Here is a 24,137-nt window from a genome sequence, read left to right as displayed (position 1 = left end):
GTATCTAGTAATTACTGGGGGGGCTGTATATAGTGATTACTAGGGGCTTTATATAGTTATTGCTGGGGGGCTGTATATAGTGAATACTGGGGGATGTATCTAGTAATTACTGGGGGGCTGTATATAGTGATTGCTGGTGGGCTGTATGTAGTGATGGGGTGGTATATTGCTGTTCCCTGTCTAGACTACATTAAATGGGGGCCTCCACCAATCTTAATCTGGCCCTGGTAGTTACATTTATACAATATTACAATCAGCCCTTTGAAGGCAACCACAAAGCTGGCCATATTGGTAATCCCTTAAGGACGCAGCCTGGTTGTACGTTAAGGCTCAATCAATTTTTTAAAATTCGACCAGTGTCTCTTCCAGTGGTAATAACTTTTCAACGCTGTAAGATATCCCTGTGATTTTGAGTTTGTTTTCTCGTGAGACATGGTAGTTTATGTTAGTAGTGTCATTTCGGTGATCAGCTTATTTTTTTTGGGGGGGGGGGGGGGGGTAAAAATTCAATAATTTAGGAAAAATTAGAAAAAAATTAGCAAAATTTCAAATGTTCTACTTTGTGGACAAAAAGTCAAATCACAATTTTTTTTGTAGAAACCTTTTGCCATTGGTCTTCTTTTTATTTCTATAATTGACCCCATAGCTGGCAATAATCTGCAGGATGGAGACACGGTCGGTCTCAGGGGGGTAAGTAGCTAAATTTATGTTTTGAAGCTCTGTTTTCACTAGATTGGTGAAGTAGTGACCCCATTTTGGAAAGTGCACCCCTCAAAGAATATATGGCGGGTTGTATGAGCATTTTGACCCCTAAGATGGTGGCTCAAATGTAATTTGAGTAGTGCAGAGTAAAATTGTATTGCAATTTATCAAATATGCCATTGTAGTGACAAAAGCATTTTTCCCAACTCATGCCATTGGGCAAAAACACATAAAAAATCATTCTGCGGGTTACCCCGTTAAGGGCAATACCTCATAGGTGGCAATAATCTGCAGGATGGAGACACGGTAGGGCTCAAAAGGGAATAACTTGCATTTGGAGCACAGACATTGTACAAATTTTTTTTCTTTTTGGCATCATGAATCTAAAAATCCAGGGATGTATGATAAATTCGGAAGCAATCATTTATACATAGTCCTGGTCTTTCGGGGCATGTCTCACAGTGATAGATGGTGTCCTTCTGAATGCCTTTTTTGGAGCACACCCTGCACCTCTTCTGTGTCATTCCCTTCTTGGCAGCTTGGGAAACTTCTCCTGGAAAGTGCTGCCCTGGTACAATGCGTGATGTGGCCTCGCTTCCAGAAGTGCTGGCACTCCCCGCTTCCTGGTCTCCAAAAAGAAAGTACTTTATAAGCACCTCTAGGAATTACAGGAAAGTAGCCCTCTGGCCTGCACATTGATATAGCACGTAAGCATTATATAGTGCTATCTGCATGATGTGCACAACCAGCTACTTGTACCACACCCTCGACTTCCGCTTGGCATTGTATGGCTGAAGCACCTGGTCCGACAAATCCACACCTCCCATGTACTTGTTATAATCTAAAATACAGTCCGTGCAACAACCCTGCTGACGTGTAGGTAAGGGGTGGATTGCGAATAAGGCCCTCTACCTGTCAGAATCCATATAGTGAGTCTAGTTAACTCACCCAAGGGATAATGCAGGGAGATCTCAGGTAACACCAGCTGTAGATTCTGCCTGAACAGGCAATAGTTAAGTGCGTGTAAGCATAGCTCCCAACCATCCCGGATTGGCGGGGACAGTCCCATTTTTTTATATATATACCCCGCGGTCACAGGCAGCTCCAGGTCCCGCACTGGCTGGGGTTGTCCCGGCTCTGTGTGCCGCCTAGTAAATACTTTCAAAGTTAGAACCTGCGATACTGAATGACTTCTACAGACATCGTGCAGGGAATCCTTTTGAGAGGTGTGTCGGGTTAGTGCAGAGCAGGTTAGATTAGATTATTGAGATTGATATTATTATTATTGAGATTATTACTATTGAGATTATTGAGTTTATTGTTATTGAGATTACTATTGAGATTATTGAGATTATTATTATTGAGATTATTATTAAAATAATAAAAATAATGATTGTCTCCAAGATAATAATAATAAAAATAATAATATTAATAATAGTTGTCTCAATAATTACAATAGTAATCTCTGAGAAGATGTATCTCTATATACCATTGCATCGAGCCTGTGTCACTGTGTAACAGTAAAAGACTTAGTTACGTAAAATCCTTCCATTGATATCTAAGCCAATAGCCTTGTGCATTGGTGCCAAACCTATGGCACGGGTGCAAGAGGTGGCACTCGGAGCCCTTTCTGTTGGCACCCAGCACAGGATTTACCAGATAGGACTCAATGCTTCTTCCTGCAGTCCAAGACAGCCCAGGATGCGTCACGCTCAGTGCTATTTTAAAGGCACACCTACTCGGCTACCAGGACTACAGGAAGAGCCAGAACGTGTGGACAGAGATGGATTATCATTGGGGCTCCTGCTTCCTCTTCAGGGGACCCTGGGGGGAAGCTACAATCCAAATGTCTCCTGCTTTCTATTGTATTGGTGTCCTCAGGACGCAATACGATTAAAACTTGTGATACATCAGTGATCAATAGGTTACTGCTCAAATTGTCATGTTAGTTGTAGTTTTGGCACTCTGTGTCTAAAAGTTTTGCCATCACTGGCCTAGTGGATAGAGGCCTTCATCTCTATTGGATGTGGAGTATAGAGTTTGTGAGTTCCCAAGCTGGGCAAAACATTTTTTTATTATTATGGAGAGGATTATTATTCTTATTATTATGGAGATTATTATAATTATAATGGAGATGATTATTAGTAATAAAATTTTGAGGCGTGACCAGGGCGTGATTAGGGGTGTGGCTACATGTGCCGCCATTTTATCCCTATTTCTCTTCCGGAAATGTTGGGAGGTATGGGTGTAAGTTATTGACCAATGAGTTTGGCTGTATTGTAAACTGGAGTGTGATTGGAGACGTGCCTCCACATGACCAGGAGAATAACACCCCTGGGCAGAGAGGAACACAGGCCTCTTTTCTACCAGCTCTCTTGAAGAGAACAAGGTCTTAGCACATGCTCTCAGCACATGGACTGAGTGAAGAGAGAGAGACAGTGTTTAGTACACCTTCAGTACTGACACTTAAAGGGGACCTACCACCACGATTCTACCTATAAAGGTAGAATGGGTGGTAGGTGGATGAATGGGACATAAGGATAGCCCTTTTTGGGCTAATCCTTACGTCCCGGCTATCCTTTTGTAAACTTTAATCAGTTGATATGCTAATTAATTTAAGCGGCTACTGGGGCGTGGAGTAGCCGGACATGAGGCTACTAGTCGCGGCTACTCCACGCCCCAGTAGCCTTGTTCCTCCGCCTACCATGTAATCTTCGGCGCGCAGCTCCTCATAGCTGCGCGCCCTCGTGCGAATATCCTGCGTTCTGCTCCTACGGGTGAGCGGCCGTAGCTCCGAGGCCAGCACTACTGCGCATGCGCAGACGTCGGGTGCTCGGATGAGGACGCGCAGCTACGAGGTGCTGCGCGCCGAAGATTACATGGTAGGTGGAGGAACAAGGCTACTGGGGCGTGGAGTAGCCGCGACTAGTAGCCTCATGTCCGGCTACTCCACGCCCCAGTAGCCGCTTAAATTAATTAGCATATCAACTGATTAAAGTTTACAAAAGGATAGCCGGGACGTAAGGATTAGCCCAAAAAGGGCTATCCTTACGTCCCATTCATCCACCTACCACCCATTCTACCTTTATAGGTAGAATCGTGGTGGTAGGTCCCTTTTAACCTAATCCCAGGACCAGAGTCAGAAGATTCAGATTCAGAGCTGCAGCTTCCACAATCTGGACACAGTTCAATCCAAATTCTCCAAGCCTGCATCTACTACCAGGCTGTTGCACTATTCCTGAGGACCACTCTCCATGACCACTCCAGTAATCCAAATCTGTTGTGAGAGTTTAGGTCCGTTGCCTGATGTTGTTTAATAAAGAACCATGAGTTATTTTGCACAACGTTGCCTCTGTCTGATCCCTGGATACGGCTGTCTACCACCACGGGCTTCACCATCCATTACCCAGGGACTCATCCTACAGACACTTAAGTGTTGCCCCAAGGAGAACCAGTATGTCAGCCTCTCTGTCCTTATTTTTTGCACACACCACCTGCTGGAGACCTGCCAGGCTGTAGGACAGCCCTCCGGTCCCCATACCAAGCACTGTGAAATCAGTGCACCCCTAGCTGTCTCCAGGTAGCTGTGCAATGTCTGATGTGTATTTATTAGATGCAGCTGTGTTTCTTGGAATTTGTAGAAATGCAAGGATCTTCTCCCTGCTGTTTTTGAATGTAATGACATGCAATTCACAAGGCAGAGCACAAACGCATGTGTTCTCAAAAATACAACCGCTTTGAAAAACGCACCTCAAAAAACACAGACAAAAAAAACGCAGAGGAGAAAATGCTTTAACCACTTCAACCTAAAACCCATTGAAAAAGCCTATATGCAAATATGAAGCGTTTTTTAAGGATACAAAAACGCAATGAACACAGAAACGCCCCGTGTGTCACCACCCTAAGGGTGATGCCCTACATCATGTTTTGGGTCAGTTTTAAAACATGCGTTTTCAGTCAGTTTAAAAACGGATGAGTTTTTCAATGTTTACCATGCGTTTCACTGGTTTTAATCTGTTTCACAGTTGCCTACACTTCTAGGAATGAGGATAAACAGGTTCAAAGCAGCCAAACGCATCGTAAACATTAAAAAACACATGCATTTTTAAATGGACTAAAAACGCTTGCTTTAATACGGACCAAAAGTGTGACGTGTGGCACCACCCTTGGCCACTTTCACACTTGCGTTTTTCATGCACGTTTTCTGCGCATGCTTTTGACGCACAGAACTTGCATTGCACTCTGAACCATTGTAATAAATGGGTCTTTTCAGGCATTTTTTTTCACGCACACACGCGCATTTTTTTAAACGCACGTTTAAATTTCGGCATGCTCTACTTTTGCAAGTCACGCGCGTGAAAAACGCACCATACAAGTCTATGAAGATGCATCAAAAACGCATTGCACTCTGAGACACTACAACGCAAGTGTGGAAGGAGCCTAAGGGTGGTGGCACACATGGCATTTTGAACCTGTTTTTAGGCTATTTTTAGTCATGCGTTTTCAGATCGTAAAAAAAAAAAGCGTTTTAAAAACGCATCCGTTTTAGTCCATTTTTAATTAAGATAATGGGGAAAACCGAACAAAAACGCATGCGTTTTCAAAAAATGCATGCGTTTGTACAATCTGAAAACACACAACTAAAGCTGGTGGCACACGTGGCATTTTGAACCCTTTTTTAGGCTGTTTTTAAGCAGTCCATTAAGATAATTGAAAAACACACAAAGAACGGCAAAAACCAGATGCATTTTCAAAAAACGGATGTGTTTTTAAAAAAGCATGCGTTTTTTAACAGGCTGCTTAAAAAAGGCCTAAAAACTGGTTCAAAACACCACGTGTGCCACCACCCTTACACGTGGACCAAGTCTCATACCCAGATTTCCCAGGATTGATAGAAAACATAGCAAATAAATGCGCACTACAAATCAAAGTTACATTCTTTTATCTTTCTTGATTTTTCCTGCCATAAAAGTACAAAAAAACTAAAGCTAAACATGGTAGGTAAAGGCATGTTATGCTCTAAAAGAAATTCTGCTCAGTACAACTACTTTTTCTGTGAAAGGTATCATGGAAATGTTCTTATTAATAATAATAGACCGTAATCAGGACTGCAGTGGGATCCGTAATTTAGTACACACAACTTTCCAGCAGGTGGCAGTACTTATCCATTTATCTCATTTTGGCTGCAATTTTCATCATCTGCAGTCATATCTTATAATCAAGAAGAGTATTTGATCCCTGCTCTAAAATGCAGCAGTACTGCAACATATAAAAGCAAATGCTTTACATTACATTTTGAAGGTTTCAGAATGGTTTCCACGTATAATTTTTCATACATGTTAGTCACTGTGATAATTTAGTATCTAAAATTTAGCATCCAGTTTATTGCGCAAAAGGTGTTCAAACAAAATATAAAGCAACTTGTAATTTATTCCTTTTCCAAACTCCAAGTAAATAACATGTTCAACAATGTAGCCTATTACATACAGTAAAATATACCAATTGATACTTAATTATAAGAAAAACTATGCACTACTGAGATAAGTACTTATCAGTGAAAATCATGCAGTCCTCAATATAGTCATGTAATGCTTCTCTTCTTTACAGGCAGTCCCCGGGTTACGTACAAGATAGGGTCCGGAGGTTTGTTCTTAAGTTGAATTTGTATGTAAGTCAAAACTGTATATTTTATAATTGTAGATCCAGACAGAAAAAATTTTGGCCCGAGTGACAATTGGAGTTTAAACATTTTTTGCTGTAATGGGACCAAGGATTATCAATAAATCTTCATTACAGACACCTTACAGCTGATCATTGTAGTCTGGGACTATAGTAAAGCATTCAGAAAGCTTCACCAGAGGTCAGAGGGGTCTGTCTGTAACTATGGGTTGTCTGTAAGTCGGGTGTCCTTAAGTAGGGGACCGCCTGTATTTGGATCTTCTTTAGGTACAGATTGCTGAGTGTATTGGGTTTCATCATGTAGTTGAATGCTAGAGTATGGTGGAAACATCCTAAGAGCATGTATCACTGACATAGCGTTTATCTCCTCTGTTGAGTTTTTTCTTTTAGTTACATAAAAGTTAGGCCCCTTTCACACTTGCGTTTTTCACGCGCGTTTCCTGCGCATACTTTTGACACGCAGAACTTGCATTGCACTCTGACCCATTGTAATCAATGGGTCTTTTCAGACTTGCATTTTTATTTCACGCACACACACGTGTGTTTTTTTACGCGCGTTTAAATCTCGACATGCTCTACTTTTGCAAGTCACGGGTGTGAAAAACGCACCATACAAGTCTATGGAGTCGCATCAAAAACGCATTGCACTCTGAGACACATGCAAGTGCAATGCAAGTGAAATGTGTTTTTCACAGATCAATTGCCATAGAAAAGACAGAGCTCAGTCCTGAGTACATTTCACGCGCATTATCTGCACTTGAAAAACGCATTGAAATTGCATTGAAAACGCACGTGAAAAACTGAGACACTGAACAAACTCTGATTGAACTCAAAACTGATTGAACTCTGATGCAAAATGTGCGTTTTTCACTGACCAAACCCTGATCGTACCTTGATCAAACTCTGACGTGATCTGCTATGCAAGTGTGGAAGGGGCCTTACTGAGGGTCCGCGGACCGCATTTCCATCAGGTTTCCAGACTATTTCAGATTTGCGCCGCATTTAACAGGGGTTTTTGGCGCACGCACCGACTTTCATGCAACAAAATTCGGGGGTGTGGCAGTACAACACGACTGATTCGGACTAAGGATTTTAAATTCAAATTGTGTCACAAGCCAGGCACTCACATACACGGGAAGAAGATGGTGAACTCTGGAGGCCCTCAGCAGGGAAGCGACACATGCAGGATATCGGGCGCACGATTTTGGTGGATCACGCTGGACTTCATCCTCGTCGGACAGTCCGATCGGGGATGCGACAAGACCGGGTAAGTAAATGTGCGCCATTGTATTCAATGGGTTTTGTCACACTTGCATTTTTTTTCACGCACACACACGCTTTTTTTCAACAAAAAAAATCTGTTAAGATTTCAGCATGCTCAACTTTTGCAAGTCACCATATAAGGCCCCTTCCACACTTGCGTTTTTCACGCGCGTTTTCTGCGCGAACTTTTGACGCGCAGAACTTGCATTGCACTCTGACCCATTGTAACAAATGGGTCTTTTCAGACTTGCATTTTTTTTCACGCGCACACGCACATTTTTTTTAACGCGTGTTTAAATCTCAACATGCTCTACTTTTGCAAGTCACACGCGTGAAAAACGCACCATACAAGTCTATGGAGATGCATCAAAAACGCATTGCACTCTGAGACACTTGCAAGTGCGATGCGTTTTTCACGCATCAATTGCCATAGAAAAGATAGAGCTCAGTCCTGAGTCCATTTCACGCGCATTTTCTGCGCGTGAAAAACACATTGAAATTGTATCAAAAACGCGTGTGAAAAACTGAGACACTGAACAAACGCTGACTGAAAACTGATTGCACTCTGATGCAAAATGTGCGTTTTTCACTGGCTAAACCCTGATCGCACCCTGATCAAACTCTGATGTGAAATGCAACGCGAGTGTGGAAGGGGCCTTACTCTTCAAACTCATGCTGTATTTCTTGTGACTCCATAAATCACCCCTTTTTATCCTGGTGGCTGCTGGTATCACAATTCTTCCCCATGTCACATCCTTCTGCAGCATCTAAAAGATTTATTAATACTAATGGATGGCTTGGGGGGGGGGGGGGCGCTGCTGCAATGACTGCCACTAGATCTTATTTTCAGGGGAAGCCTTATATTTCTAAGTGTGAACAAGATTGTACTAGGTCTTATTTTCGGAGGATGTCTTATTTTAGGGGAAACAGGGTAGTCCCCGTCATACCAGTAGAGCCCAACATCCTTCAATTATAGCACCAGCCACATTATCCCCATAGCTATGACAGCAAAAGTGTCTCCTCATAAAAGTTAAAGATCCTCAATTTACCCCAACTACAATGAAAGCCACCAGAAACCCATCGTATTGATGACCACAATGGGGCTCATTTACTAAGGGTCCACAGAGTGCATTTTTGTTGGGTTTCCTGCCGATTTAAGTTTTGCGCTGAATTGCCCCGGGATTTTGGCGCACTCGATCGGATTTTGGCCCACCGGCGCCGGCTTGCATGCACGGAGACCCGAGGCTGTCTCATTTTAACTTATTCATTACAATGAGCTAAATGAATGAGTTATGGCAGTATATGGTAGGATCGATCAGAAAACCTAGGGTTAAAGTACCCTAGTGTGTCTGAAAAATAGTAAATAGTAAAAATCAAAAAATTTAAAAAGTAAAAAAAAAACAAAAAAACGTAAAAAATCAAATCACCCCCTTTCCCTAGAAGTCATATAAATAAACAGTAAAAATAATAACCACATTAGGTATCGCACATCCGGAAATGCCCAATGAAAATATAATAATTTTTTTTTACTGCATTTAACCCTGCAATGGAAAATAGCACCCAAAGTCAAAAATGCCACTTTTTTCCCATTTTGAAAAATATAAAGAATTCAATAAAAAGTGAGCAAAAGTTCATACAGTCCTAAAAATGATAGCAAAAGTCGCAAAAAATAACACCTCCCACAGCTCCATAAAATAAAGTATGAAAAAGTTATTAGCACCAGAAGATGGTAAAATAAAAAAAATGTTTTTTGTACAGGAGGTTTTAATTTTTGTAAATGTATGAAAACATTATAAAACCTATACAAATTTGGTATCCCCGTAATAGTACCGACCGAAAGAATAAAGTAGACATGTTATTTGGGGCGCACAGTGAAAGCCGTAAAATCCAAGCCCACAAGAAAACGGTGCAAATGCATTTTTTTCACCATTTTGACTGCATTTGGAAATTTTTTCCTGCTTCCCCGTACTTGGCATGGAATATTAAGTACCATCACTATAAAGTAAAATGTGTTACTTTATAGTAAACAAGCCATCACTGAGCTCTTTACGTGTAAAAATAAAAAAGTTATAGATTTTTGAAGGTGGGGAGTGAAAAATGGAAATGAAAAAACAAAAAAGGGCCAGGTCGTTAAGGGGTTAAAGACATAGTTGGAAATAGGCAGATTAAGATCCAGTTCCTGCCTATTTCTTTAAATATTTAATATTAAATATCCAAATATAATATCTACAGTTCTGTAGAACACATAACCACAAGCCTGCTGTGATGATTATGTTAAATATGATGCCAAAATATTTATTCCATGAAGCTAACATCTGAATTAACACTCATTAATTAATCTCATGCAAATGTGCCTCTTTTCTGCTCATTTTCACATAACTTTGGAGGGGACTTTTTGAATTTCCCCACCTTATACCACAATGTTGGATATAGTAGAGGATATATGACATAAATGGACTCCTTTGGACGGAACACACAATTTTATGAATCTCACATTTAATAAAAATCTGTAAAGTGATAAATACAGTCATGGCCAAAAGTTTTGAGAATGATACAAATGTTAATTTTTACAAAGTCTACTGCATCAGGTTTTATAATGGCAATTTGCATATACTCCAGACTCCAGTTATAAAGAGTGATCAGCTTAACAGCAATTAATTACCCCAAAACACATTTCAACTTCATTGCAGGTCTGCCTTAAAAGGAGCAGCTAACATAGACTTTTGGAGCAAGGCCTGGTGTCAAGGAAGGCAGCAAAGAAGTCACTTCTCTCCAGAAAAACATCAGGGACAGACTGATATTCTGCAAAAGGTACAGGGAGTGGACTGCTGAGGACTGGGGTAAAGTCATTTTCTCTGATGAATCCCCTTTCTGATTGTTTGGGACATCTGGAAAACAGCTTGTTCGGAGAAGACAAGGTGAGCGATACCGCCAGTCTTGTCTCATGCCAACTGTAAAGCATCCTGCAACCATTCATGTGTGGGGCGGCTTCTCAGCCAAGGGAATCGGCTCTCTCACAGTCTTGCCTAAAAACACATCCATGAATAAAGAATGTTACCAGAATGTCCTCCAAGAGCAACTTCTCCCAACCATCCAAGAGCAGTTTGGTGATCAACAATGCCTTTTCCAGCATGATGGAGCACCTGCCATAAAGCAAAGATGATAACTAAATGGCTCAGGGAACAAAACATAGAGATTTTGGGTCCATGGCCTGGAAACTCCCCAGATCTTAATCCCATTGAGAACTTGTGGTCAATCATCAAGAGACAGGTGGAGAAACAAAAACCAACAAATTGTGACAAAATGCAAGCATTGATTGTGCAAGAATGGACGGCTATCAGTCAGGATTGGGTCCAGAAGTTAATTGAGAGCTGCCAGGGAGAATTGCAGAGGTCCTGAAGGAGAAGGGTCAACACTGCAAATATTGACTCATTCTAACTGTCAATAAAAGCTTTTGTTACTCATAATATGATTGCACTTGTATTTCTGTATGTGATAAAAACATCTGACAAACGCACATAAGAACCAGAGGCCAACAGATCATCTGAAAATATAAGATTTGTGTCATTCTCAAAACTTTTGGCCATGACTGTAGTGTCTGGTGGGTAGTGGGTCTTTAGTACTTGTATGCTACGGAAAGCAGTGCTATCTCTAGTCCCTTGACAAGCAATGGTTGTTGCTATTAAAATATTTTTACTATAGGATTGTGTATCTATTATCATGTGACTGGTTGCAAAAAGTACATGAGAACATAAAGTTCTTCTAATCATCTAATTGAAGAGCAGATAACAATGTCAGATTTTACAAAGCGGAAATCTGATGAGACACCATGGCGGTGAGACAGGAGCTAAGGAGGGAAGGACAACATTGCATAAATGATAAGAAAATCATTCAAAAACGTAATAGGAAATGTATCTGTATATATCACATCTTGTATTTACAAATGTGTCATTTTGCTGTTATTCTGCTTTACTTGTATAATTCATTAGGTTTTATACTGTAGTTACAGCCAAAGCTTCATTTACAATTCTGTTTGCTTATCATTACCAAAACACAGAGAATTATTGGACTTCAGACAAAATTTGCCTATATAAACTACAGCCCTGGATCCCAAGAGTACAAGCCATAATGCCATTATCTATCTGTTTCAGAGAAGTAGATTGAAGTGAAGGCACCTTAATTAGAAATGACATTAAAACTTTGGTTTTATATAATAAATTAATAAAACAGGAGATACTGTCATAGTAAACTTTGTAAATGTACTACAGTAAGTAGTGCCTTGTTTCTGCCCTTTCTGCTGTAGTGAGCAGTGTATCTGAAAGCCTTCTTACACTTAAGACAGATAAGCAGGCTAAAGATGATACCTAGAAGAACTGTGTAGAACTATGCCAGATCTTCAAATGCAGGGCCGGCTCCAGGTTTAAGTGGGCCCCTGGGCGACAGAGCCTTAGTGGGCCCCTCCGTGGACCGCTCTCCAGTGGCCACACTGCGCCCCCTCCCCCTGCGGACACACTGGCCCTAGGGACACACTGATTCCCCCCCCACCCCCCCAGGGACACACTGAAGCCCCCCCTCCCCTGCAGACACACTGAACCCCCCCCCCTCCCCTGCGGACACACTGAACCCCCCCCCCCTGCGGACACACTGAACCCCCCCGCTCCCCTGCGGACACACTGAACCCGGACACACTGAACCCCCCTGCTGACACAATGACCCCCTCCAGACCCATTGAACCCCCCCCCTCCCCCTGTGGACACAATGACCCCCCCTGCTGACACACTAACACCCCCCTCCCTCTCCCCCTGTATACACACTGAACCCCCCCCCCCCCCGCTTCCCTGCGGACACACTGAACCCGGACACACTGAACCCCCCTGCTGACACAATGACCCCCTTCAGACACATTGAACCCCCCCCTCCCCCTGTGGACACAATGACCCCCCCTGCTGACACACTAACACACCCCCCCCCTCCCTCTCCCCCTGTATACACTCTGACCCCCCCCCCCCGCCCCCCACGGACACCATGACTCCCCTCGGAAAAGAAAAAAGAAAGAATTTACCTTTCCTGGTTCCCCCGGAGCAGCGCCTGCAGCTGTCTTCGGCCTGGGCCTCTCGTACGCGCCGGCTCTGAAGCCGGCACACGTGATCCGATGACGTCATCATGTGTGCCGTCTTCAAAGCCGTCGCATACCCTGCGGAGCGATGCATCGTTGGAACCGGGACAGGTGAGTTTTAGATTCTGCCTCTATGCTGCGCTCCCGACCAGCGCAGCATAGAGGCAGAAACGTGATCGATCCGGATGGTGATCAATTGTACCAGTGTCTTATAGCGACACTGGTACAATTGATCCAGGGGCCCGAGTGGGCCCCTCCAGTACCCCGGGGCCCCGGCACTTGCCCGGGTTGGCCGGGTGCTGGCGCCGGGCCTGATCAAATGTCTTAGAAATGTGGTGCACTGTAACACTCTCTAGTCTCACCCTACACCACCTAGTAATTGGCTTAGTTTAGGCAAGAAAATTACTCGATTAACATCTTGGAACATCTTTTGTACACTTTGGAAGTCATTTATCTTTTACTTCCGTTGGTGCTTTTGCACCTTTATGCTGCGTAATGGCTGTTTTGCATCTATTTTGCGTTGTTTTGGAATGTTACGCCTCAATTCGCCATGTTTTGTTGCGCCCTATTTGTCATTTCATTGCGCCTCTTTCCAGATGTTTGTGCCCCATTTATTATACTATTGCGCCTATATGGCTGCAAATAATTGTGCAATAAAACGCCAGTCCTGACCATGCTTAGGAAAGGCAATGGTATGATTTGTGCAACAAATTGCGCCTTTTTAAAAACCTGCATTTGACAAATAACCGAAACGACAAATGAGGTGACAAAGACAAAATAGACTCACAACAGGCACAAAAAGAGAGCAGAGAAGGGGGAAATAAGATAAATGACCCACTTTGTCTCAAATAAGATCACTCAAAGTTATCACTGACCCATGCTTTTAGCTCTGGACCATGATTTATCACAAAGATGCAACACCCCTTTTTCATACAATACTTTTATAAAGTGTCTAAAAGGTTTGAAAATTACTGCACATAGAATATCAGATTTTTTGGCCCAAAATACAAAATTCAGACACACTCAAAACATTAGATAAAGGAATTTGCATTTGGTGTCTGGTCGTGTTGAATTGCCCCTAAGTATTTTTTCAATGGGACAATATAGGGGTTACGAGTACGCCTGTTATTCCTCCCACTGTGTAGCAGGGTAGGTGTTGTCTATCTACTTTATTAAATTCTCCTGCCATAAATATTTACCGAAGTCTGATAATTGATAGATTGTTCATACTGTAGTATGTTGCTCATCCTAACCGGTGTCTTTCATATCCTACCACCTGTGCTGGAATATCACCTTCAGTATGTTCCCTGAATCTGTCAGAACGGATGATCTCAGAACAAGGTCTCTATTTCGTCCCCATGTAACCAACACCGGCTCCTTATCTATGATCAACCCACCCTTTGTAACCGAAGTCAGGTTTGCAAAAAACAAGGCCCCTCCACATTCCAGTTTACAGAGCCCCCTAAAGAAGGAGATACCTACAGTAGACAAACTGAAGAACTCTTCCTGCATAAAAAAAACGGGTTCTGGGGGCTCTGAGGTCTTCTATTATATAAGCCTATTGCCTTTTCTTAAAATCTATTAATATAATTGCTGCATCTGGAGGAAGGAGTAAGATACCCCTAGTGTTATCGGTGGCGGCTCACCATGAGGCTTTGGAAGGGACTAGGTGTTCAGTTTCTTTATATAACAGAGGCCTTGGCTGTGGACACCCGATCGGTGCCTGGTCCGAAAGTATTTGTAATTACACTTGTATCTGACCACCTGGTTTCTTCAGCCATGTCTATGAATTGCACCATTGATATGAAGCTGAACCAAGTCCCTGCACCCTGCAATCGCATCACTATAGCATTTGCAAAAGAAAAATTAATTTATAAATGACAATGGAAAGGGGGTGAAGCTGGGGTCTCAAGAAGAGGCTGCAGTATCATTGGCTTGTGCTGCTAAAGAATTAGTAGGCATGCATGGAATCTGTGTTATGACTAGCAATAGATGTAATGTAACCAGAGCCTGTAGCTTTCCAGGAGCACAGGGTGAAGCAGAAGAGGGGGCAGTGTGGGCTTGGAAATTTCATCTTGTCGTTGATTTGTGCCTCATTTTGCTCTCTCTCAGCATCCCCCTTACAACCCCCACCGTCTCTACCTCTTTCTGCTGGAGCATAAGGGAGGCATTGAAGATTAAATGTTCTTTCTACAAGGCAGGGGCTTGGTGCTGCTAATGTCTACAGGAGCCCGGCTGCATGCAGAATAAGGGGAATCGCCATAATACTGGGGAGCAGAGGAGCGAGCTGTGTGCGGATAATAGTAGGGAGCGCTCAGGTGCCATGGAAGGAATGCACAAGGCAGAAAAGGTAAGAAGGGGCTGATGCCCTGTGCCTGGGCTCTACAGTCAGGGAATGATCCTCTTGTATGTAAAAGCTTCCACTAGAGATGGTGGTGATGCCACCAAAAATGTTGACATCTCTGGAAGATCTGCTCAGAATGTGAAAGGGAATGAATTGTCCTGAGCAGTCTTTAAGCTACTATGCAAAGTATCAACTCGCTGAAGCCTGTCCATAGAGATTACTTTTCGCAGTCACTCTTTATTGTCTAGTTTGTCTTTCTTTTCCAATTTTCCTCCTCCACCCCTTTAAGGTCCAGGTAGAAAGACGCCCCACACAGGGGCCCCCGAGACTGAATGAAAGAAAACCTTGGATTTGCAGCCCTGCCTCTGTTTGAAAGGGGTGTGGGGGCCAGGAGATGGTGCTGGGAATGTACCTACAGTTGCATACAGACAGGAGGGTCTAGTGGCACCGAGGCGGAATGTTCTGCAGGGTGTAAGGAACTCTGGACTGTGTAAGAATGGAGGTGCCTCTAAATGGAGGGTGGGGAGCGAGATTTCACCCTCCCCCTATTTCTTTTTCCGAGTTTAGTGGATACAGATGCTCTGATCATTCCCCTTGACGTGTAGCCAAGAATGAGTGAGGCCCAGTGTCCAGGGCATGCAACACCGCTGCGCACTGCTTGTCGAATAGATGTGAGTGATTACTTATACAATGCAATATGCCTCCTAACCAAAAGCAACAATGACAATTAAGAATCCTGTATATAAGGTTGAGATTTGAAGATTGAAATTTCTCAAGTAAGCCGAACCATCATTTGGTCCCCCATCCCCCATGCAGGGGGCCTGTGCCTGTGAATCTGGGGTGTATCAAGGAATCCAATAAAGGCGGGCGGCACGTCTTGTCTAGATACAGCTATTTAGCATCTCAGCTCCTGTGTGGCTCCATTCTTAACCCATGCGTTGCAGTACCAGTATCTGACTAAAATGACTACTAAGCATCTGAAGGGCTCATTGACTTCTTTTATTTTTATCCTTGTAGGTGAGTTAAATAGCTCTGCACCCCTCGCATTCCCTGAGACCCTAACTTGTGATGTTTTGCTTGTGAAATCCACGGGTTAGGCTCTTGGGAGCTGGGAGTTGTGCTCTTGCATCTGTAATAGGAAATTCAATGAATTCCATGAACGTCAGTGTGTGCCGTGGGCCGCTCAGGTACTGGAGATGGTGAAGGGTGGGCTGCTAGTGCATGCCCATCAAGAAAGAGCGACTCTGCTGCATCGTAACCTCCTTTGCACTTTGTAGAGGATTAATACTTACATTCATTTGCATGGTACTTGCCGAAACCCCACCTCTTTTTATGCAATTAAAGGGGCAGAGTGAGACTGAATAATTCAGGCTGACAATTAGAGGATAACACAGACAACGCTTCCAGTGACTATATTTCCAGTCCCTTTATTTTGAACCTTTCCTCCTTTGAGAGCAGCGCAAAGTACCCCCAGGGCGTATCAAAATCAGCTCAGTACATTGCAGCCTGACCTCATAGCATCTCATCTAAATTCCCAGCATGCCTCACTCCTCCAGTTTAAAAATTCAACCATGTGGTGCAAGTCTCCATCTTTTCCATCAGATGGAGAATTACGGTATGAAGGAAGAACATTACATCTATCTATCCGCACTATAAATATTGTGGGACGCCTACATGAACTTGCATTGTGATGCTTTCTTTGTCTCAGGATTTATATTTTATATGGTTGAGACATTGTGATCAGTTTTATTAATTAAATATTGAAGGGGCCCATGTTCCTCCTATATATTTTTGAGCTCTATCACTTTGATTAGATTTTGTTTAATTTGATTAAGTGTATTTGTTTTAATTCTTTTCCTTTGTATATTGTATCGGGTTAAGGATAAACTGAGCAGAATAGACAATATGGCTCCCATGTACAAGCCACCGTCTATATAGGGGTTTGTCTAGACAGGTGTATGTAGTAGCGTATACTTCCCTTTATTCTCTGGTCAGGTAGTTGTTGCCATAGATGAAGACAATTATTACAGTTACTATATACTTTATATTGAACCATCATTCAGGATTAAGGATGATATATGAGAATATTGGCTGCAGCATCCTATAATTGATGATGTTCGATATTCTATATACAGCTATGTATTTATTTGCTTAGCTATGTTACTCTTTGATATTTACATACATATATACCGTATATACATATATATACATCTGCATATATATTTGTGTGTTGTACCCACATTTGCATGCCGCCTATCTCACTTACCCTCTGTCTCTCTTCCTTACTATTTATGTATGCTCTATATGTCAGTTGCAAAATGATGATGTCTCTATCCATTATTAAATCAGATTAAGTATCAATGAATAGCTCTACATTAGTCCTTGTATCATTTTGATTCCATCATCTTCTATACTGATACTATATTATTAGAGCGTATGTGTCTAAGCTATTTTGGCGACATGTACAGCGTTCATCTGTTTATCAATTTGCATATACATACATATGTATTAAAATGTATAACTCCCCATCTGTTCTTTTAAAGGGAACATGTCACCTACCTTTGCCCCACTAAATTAGCAGCAGCTTTAAGTAAGGTATGATAGAATTCTCTCTTTTATGTAAAATATTGTTGGCATTGTATCAAAGCCGCGTCAGGCTTGTGGTTCTGTTAGATAAAGAACAAGAGAACTGGGCAAGTAAAGTCATAGTTAGGACTGAAAGCTTCATATAGAGATCCAATTGCATACAATGTATATCTTCATAGCTCACCGAACCACAGGCCAACTATTTATTTGAAAGATAAGATTTTCTTCTCTAATCTAACCTGAACCATGGTTCTAAGTACTATAAAGCCTAGAATAGGGGGTCTGAAATGAAAGCCTCTCAGCCTGACTCATCTTGAGTAAGGATTGGTCAGGCTGGGAGGCAAGTGGTGGAACATCACTTTCGATGCCTATATCTTGGATTATATAGAAGTTAGAACTAATCTTTCAGATTGCATCAGGCTTGTGGTCCCGAGAGCTACAGAAATGGATGTGGTTTAAGAGAGAATTTCCTTTTTTTTTCCTTGTTTAAGTTGCTAAAGAACCCAAGATATAGGCATTGAAAGTGCTTCAAACCTCTGAGTCTGGCAAAAATTGACAGATTTCTGCTCATTTTTACATGACTCTGTAGGAGATCCTTTATAGGTAAACAGGTAAGATTTCACATAAAATATGGAATTCTAGAATGTATATTTCATATTCAACCTAAGGAGGCTGGTAGCTTAGTGGGGTAAAAGCAGATGAGAGGTTTTCTCTTCCTTTAGGCCGGGGTCACAATGTTAGTACTATAACCAGTTAACCAATGCAAACTCACCAGTGGGTAACTTACAGAAGTCTAGAGGATATAATATGTACACTGTACTGTGAGGTTAAAACCTTCAGCATGTTATTTACTGCAACACGTAATTAAAAGTGAAATTTGTAATTTGTATTGTATCCCACAGTGCAACTTACAGGTATACCTAATGATACGAATAATGACGGATATAGATTATGACATATTGACAGCTGGGGGGCTAGACAACATCACAATGATACATGGAGAATGGGACATTGCTTCACTGTCACTTGGAATGACAGGAAATTGCAGCACTGAAGTATGGAGGAGGATAGGGAACAATGGCACACTGACACTTAGGGGAGGGGTCAAAGGCATAATGTCATTTGACAGAAAGAACAATGGCGCAGTGACAATTAAAGAATGGGGTAATGACACAGTGGAACAGGATGGTGACATAATTTCACTTGGAATAAAGGATATTGACACGTTAACCTATGAAGTGCAAAGGACAATTACACACTGAAACTTGGGGGTCAGATTGATGGCACACTGACTCGTGAAGCACAGGACAAGTTAACAGGCGGGGTCCTGACACATAAAATATTGTAGTTCAAGAACTAGTACTGTAGTTCAACAGGACAAATGGAAAGTTGCGTTACAGTAAAACAATACACAGAACGTAAAGGGATGGATCAATACATGGAATAAATATACTTTAAAATATATGCAGGTAGGTAATGACACTAAGGTTATAAAATAATGACACAATAACGCTTGGGGTACTGAAATATGACACATTGACACTTGCGGTAAAGAACATTGACCGCCATTACTGAGATTTCAAGAGAGGGACACAAGGGCTACATTATCAAAGCTCCTGCACCAGTTTTCAGTCTGACTTTGCATGCTCTTTTCAGTGCAAACTTCTTGCACATGTATATAAGAAGTGTCCGAGACACATTTGTGCCGCAGCTGCACTATGTCCGACGCGACACAAATTTCTACACATAGGGGTATTCTGGTGCACAGTTGGTCCGTGCGCCGCATTTATTGCTGCAGCTAGATAGAATTGTGCACCACTTTCCATGAATGTGGAGCACTCTGCCCACTCCACAGACAAACTGCTCAAAGTGCAGTTTTGATAATTGTAGGCCAATGACACTTTGGAGGGCAGAACAACGACACATTAATACTTTGGGGGGTGGGGGGGGGGGGACATAGCAGTGACATATCAATATTTTGAGGGTGGAGCACTGACACATAAGTAGTTAGGGGAGGGGAACAGAAGAATGACACATTAATAATTTGCAAACAGAAAAATGACCCATTAATACTTGGGGGGCAGAACAATGACACATTAATACTTGGGCAGAACAATGACACATTAATACTTGGGAGGGTAAGACCAAAGACACTAATACATGGGGGGGACAGAACAATAAGACAATAAAATTAAGGATAGGAAAATGACACACAAACACATAAGGTACAAAACAATGGTGCTCTGATTCTGAAAGTGAGCCTTGAGGGATGCAAAATAACACTGACTTTTGCAGTATGACACATACATTTGAGGTTCAGAAAAATTACACACTGACACTTAGGGGGAAGAACAGTAACATTTTATAAAACTATATTGGTACATGATGATAATACACTGACCATTGAGGTACGAAACAATGACATTTTGATGCTGGAGAGAGGGAAGACAATGACATTGATCTTTATTTTTCTGTCTCCAAGTGAATGCTGTAATGCCTTCATGAATGACCGAGTTGTTAATTTTAACATGTAACATGACAACTTTTTTCGGATATTTGAATGCTCTGTATATTTATAAATAATGATGGTTATGAATAGTCATCCTGATCACGTGATCATACAGTGTGTTGATAATGAGTTTCATTGAATTCCCTAATTTTGTTCATTACCCATTGAAATCACTGCTGTGACCTGAAATCTTTATTGTCTAAGAATCACAAGGGTTAAAATAAAGCACTGCCTGTGGGAGTACCCTCTGTGAGAAGCTGTGACTGTATATAGAGGCTTCTACATTTGTGTTCTGGGGGGGGGGGTAGTAGAATATCACTTAATTAGGAGAAATCCCAGGACAAGTTAAGAGTTTCAATTGATGCAGGTTTTATTTAAGGGGTAATTACCGAGGCTGGATGAAAATGTCGCAGGATTTGAATGCAGCAAGGAGCACCCACATGTGAATTGTCTCTTGTCATTCACTTGTAATAGAATAGAACAGTTCTATTGTGAACACAGCTCAGCAGATTCTATAACAAAGTATTGTAAAATATGTGCCATCCTAAGGTTATACATTCTGTTAATACTAATTTGTTTTAATAGTATTTAATACTAGTTACTGATGTTTCTGACATTATCAACATTTTAATACTGTAATATTCTCTCTACAGGAAGAACGTTCCCCTGTGCTCTGTTTTGCACTAAGAACTGGGGCATACTTGCTCACTCTCCCGTATTTGCCTCAGTTGTCATGTCTTTTCAAAAACAGTCATGGTAAATCTGCTGTCCCCAGGGTGATTTCCACCCCAAAAGGGTTACGCTTTGTGCAAACCCAACCCAATTTAGGCATTCTCATCAGGGTTGAAGATGTCCAGCCCTGGTTTCCCCTTAAATATACAGTAGTAATATAATAACTAATAGGATAATATCCCAGCTTTACAAGAATATACCTACAATAACCACAATAATTCTGTTGCCTATGTAGAATAATGTAACTACTATAATGATGCTCTCCACATATACAAAAATACAGCTACTATGAATTTACCTTATGTATGAGCATATAACTATGATAATACATCCCAACGGGGAATATTAAGAACAGTGCAAACTGTACTAAATGCAATTTGCCTGTGTAGTGTGCAGGGTGGGCCAGATTCCGGATTTCTGGCACACGTTCTTCATGAATCTGTCGCCCCCCTCCACAGCCCGAGTGTGGACAGAGTGCACCACTTTTTTTTGTTGCACCTTTAACATGGGGCATGCAACGCAATTCTGTCTGACTTTACATGATAAATGTGGCGCACGGTCTGACTGTGCTCTGGAATGCCCCCTAATTTGTGTCTTATTAAGAGTAGTGCAGATTCGCCACAAAAGTGCAACATAAATGTGGTGGAGACATTTCTTAAATACCTGTGCAAGTAGTTTGCACTAGAAAGAATGTGCTAAGTCCGACAGAAAACTGTAAATAAGCCCCAATATGTATTCGAGTATAATGGATAATTTTATATTCAGGATGGATTTGAGCCTATTTGCTGCCTGTGGTGAAAACTGAAATGCGCCCCCTCCCCCAAAAAACATATGACCCTGATCCCCTCCTGTATTCAGCCCACAGAATTTACAGGCACATTTGTAAAAATCATCTTAAACCTGATAAAAGTATACAGACAACTTTACTAACAACATCCCTACACAGTGCCACCGGATCACTGGGGCTGACATTACACATGCTCGGAGCTGTAATACTGACCCCCTATGTACTAGGATAATAAATTAATATATTTAACACCACACTAATGAATTTATTTACCCCCCCCCCTCCAAGTTTCATTATTTACAGAACCCAGATTATTACTATAATACTGCCCCTATGTATAAGGCTATATCTACTATAGTACTGCTCCTATGTACAAGAATATATCTACTATAATACTGCTCCCTATGTACAAGAATATAATTACTATAATACTGCTCCCTATGTACAAGAATATAACTACTATACTACTGCCCCCTATGTACAAGAATATAACTACTATAATACTGTCCCCTATGTACAAGAGTATATCTACTATAATACTGCTCATGTCTACACGAATATAACTACTATAATACTGCCCCCTATGTACAAAAATATAACTACTATAATACTGCTCATATGTACAAGAATATAACTACTATAATACTGCCCCCTATGTACAAGAATATAACTACTATAATACTGCCCCCTATGTACAAGAATATATCTACTATAATACTGCTCATATGTACAAGAATATAACTACTATAATATTGCTCCTATGTATATGAATACAACTACTATAATATTACCTCTCTGTACAAGAATATAACTACTTTAATTCTGCACCTAAGTACAAAAATATAACTACTAAGGTATTGCACCTGTGTACAAGAATATAACTACTATATTACTGTTCCTATGTACAGGGATATAACTACTATAATACTGCTCCTGTGTACAAAAATATAACTACTATAATACTGGCCCCTATGTACAGGAATATAACTATTATAATACTGTCCCCTATGTACAAGAATATAATACTATAATACTGCCCCCTATGTACAAGAATATAACTACTATAATACTGCCCCCTTATATGCAGGAATATAACTACTATAATACTGCCCCTAAGTACAATATATTATAATACTGCCTCCTATGTACAAGAATATAACTTCTATAATACTGACCCCTATGTACAAGAATATAACTACTATAATACTGCCCCCTTATGTACAAGAATATAACTATTATAATACTGCCCCTAAGTACAATATATTATAATACTGCCTCCTATGTACAAGAATATAACTACTATAATACTTCCCCCTATGTACAAGAATATAACTACTATAATGAAAGGAAAACGGAGGAAAAAAGGGTCGGGAATCCGGCAGCCATACAAGAATATCCAAGGGTAAAACGACTTCTTAAAAAAGTATTCCAAAAAGGTTTATTTCAACAAAGTTAAAAACATCACTAGCCCACATGCTAGGATATGGACACAGAGGCAGGCAGACAAAAGAAACACAGCACAGTGTGGTGGAGGTAACGCGTTTCGGACTTTGTAAGCTTCTTAGTCCTTAATCATACCTTAATCATACCTGGGAACATTCCGTGCACCTGGCCTGATCTCACGTCGCACACAAGCTGCTGCTACATTGGGGTGAGCCGATACCATTACTTTTCTTTTCTTTTCTTCCTTTCATAACTACTATAATACTGCCCCCTATGTACAAGAATATAACTACTATAATACTGCCTCCTATGTACAAGAATATAACTACTATAATACTGCCCCCTTATGTACAAGAATATAACTATTATAATACTGCCCCTAAGTACAATATATTATAATACTGCCTCCTATGTACAAGAATATAACTACTATAATACTTCCCCCTATGTACAAGAATATAACTACTATAATACTGCCCCCTATGTACAAGAATATAACTATTATAATACTGCCCCCTATGTACAAGAATATACGGTAACTACTATAATAATGCTTCTATATACAAGAATATAACTACTATAATACTGCCCCCTATGTACAAGAATATAACTACTATAATACTGCCTCCTATGTACAAGAATATAACTACTATAATACTGCCCCCTATGTACAAGAATATAACTACTATAATACTGCCCCCTATGTACAAGAATATAACTTATGTAATGCTACTGCCTGTGTACAAGACAATAATTGGTGAAATACTGCTCCCTGTGTACAACAATGGGGCACATTTACTAAAGGGTGTTGTTTGCTAAGTGGCTGTTTTGTGGCACAGCTGTACTATTCTTTATGCAACACAAATTAGGGGGGTTTAAGTGCTGAGTATGACCGTGCGCCAGATTTATCATGCGAAGACTGTATGAAGTGTGGCACACACCCCATGTTAAAGATAGACCAGAAAAAAGTGGTCAC

General features: G+C 41.2%; 1 long non-coding RNA gene across 1 annotated transcript in view; it reads left to right on the top strand.

Annotated features, from left to right (window-relative positions):
- The first annotated feature begins 14,921 nt into the window (after positions 1 to 14,921).
- The window catches only part of LOC140135321 (uncharacterized), a 62,349-nt gene continuing 53,133 nt past the window's right edge, over positions 14,922 to 24,137 (top strand). The window contains exon 1 of the long non-coding RNA XR_011856499.1: positions 14,922 to 15,110. This is a non-coding gene — a long non-coding RNA (uncharacterized lncRNA). The remainder of the gene's footprint in view (positions 15,111 to 24,137) is intronic.

This window comes from Engystomops pustulosus, chromosome 6 (assembly GCF_040894005.1).
Source record: "Engystomops pustulosus chromosome 6, aEngPut4.maternal, whole genome shotgun sequence".
NCBI classification, from domain to species: Eukaryota; Metazoa; Chordata; class Amphibia; order Anura; family Leptodactylidae; genus Engystomops; species Engystomops pustulosus.
Note: the sequence above shows the minus strand (reverse complement) of the source record. Positions and strands in the feature narration are given on the sequence as shown.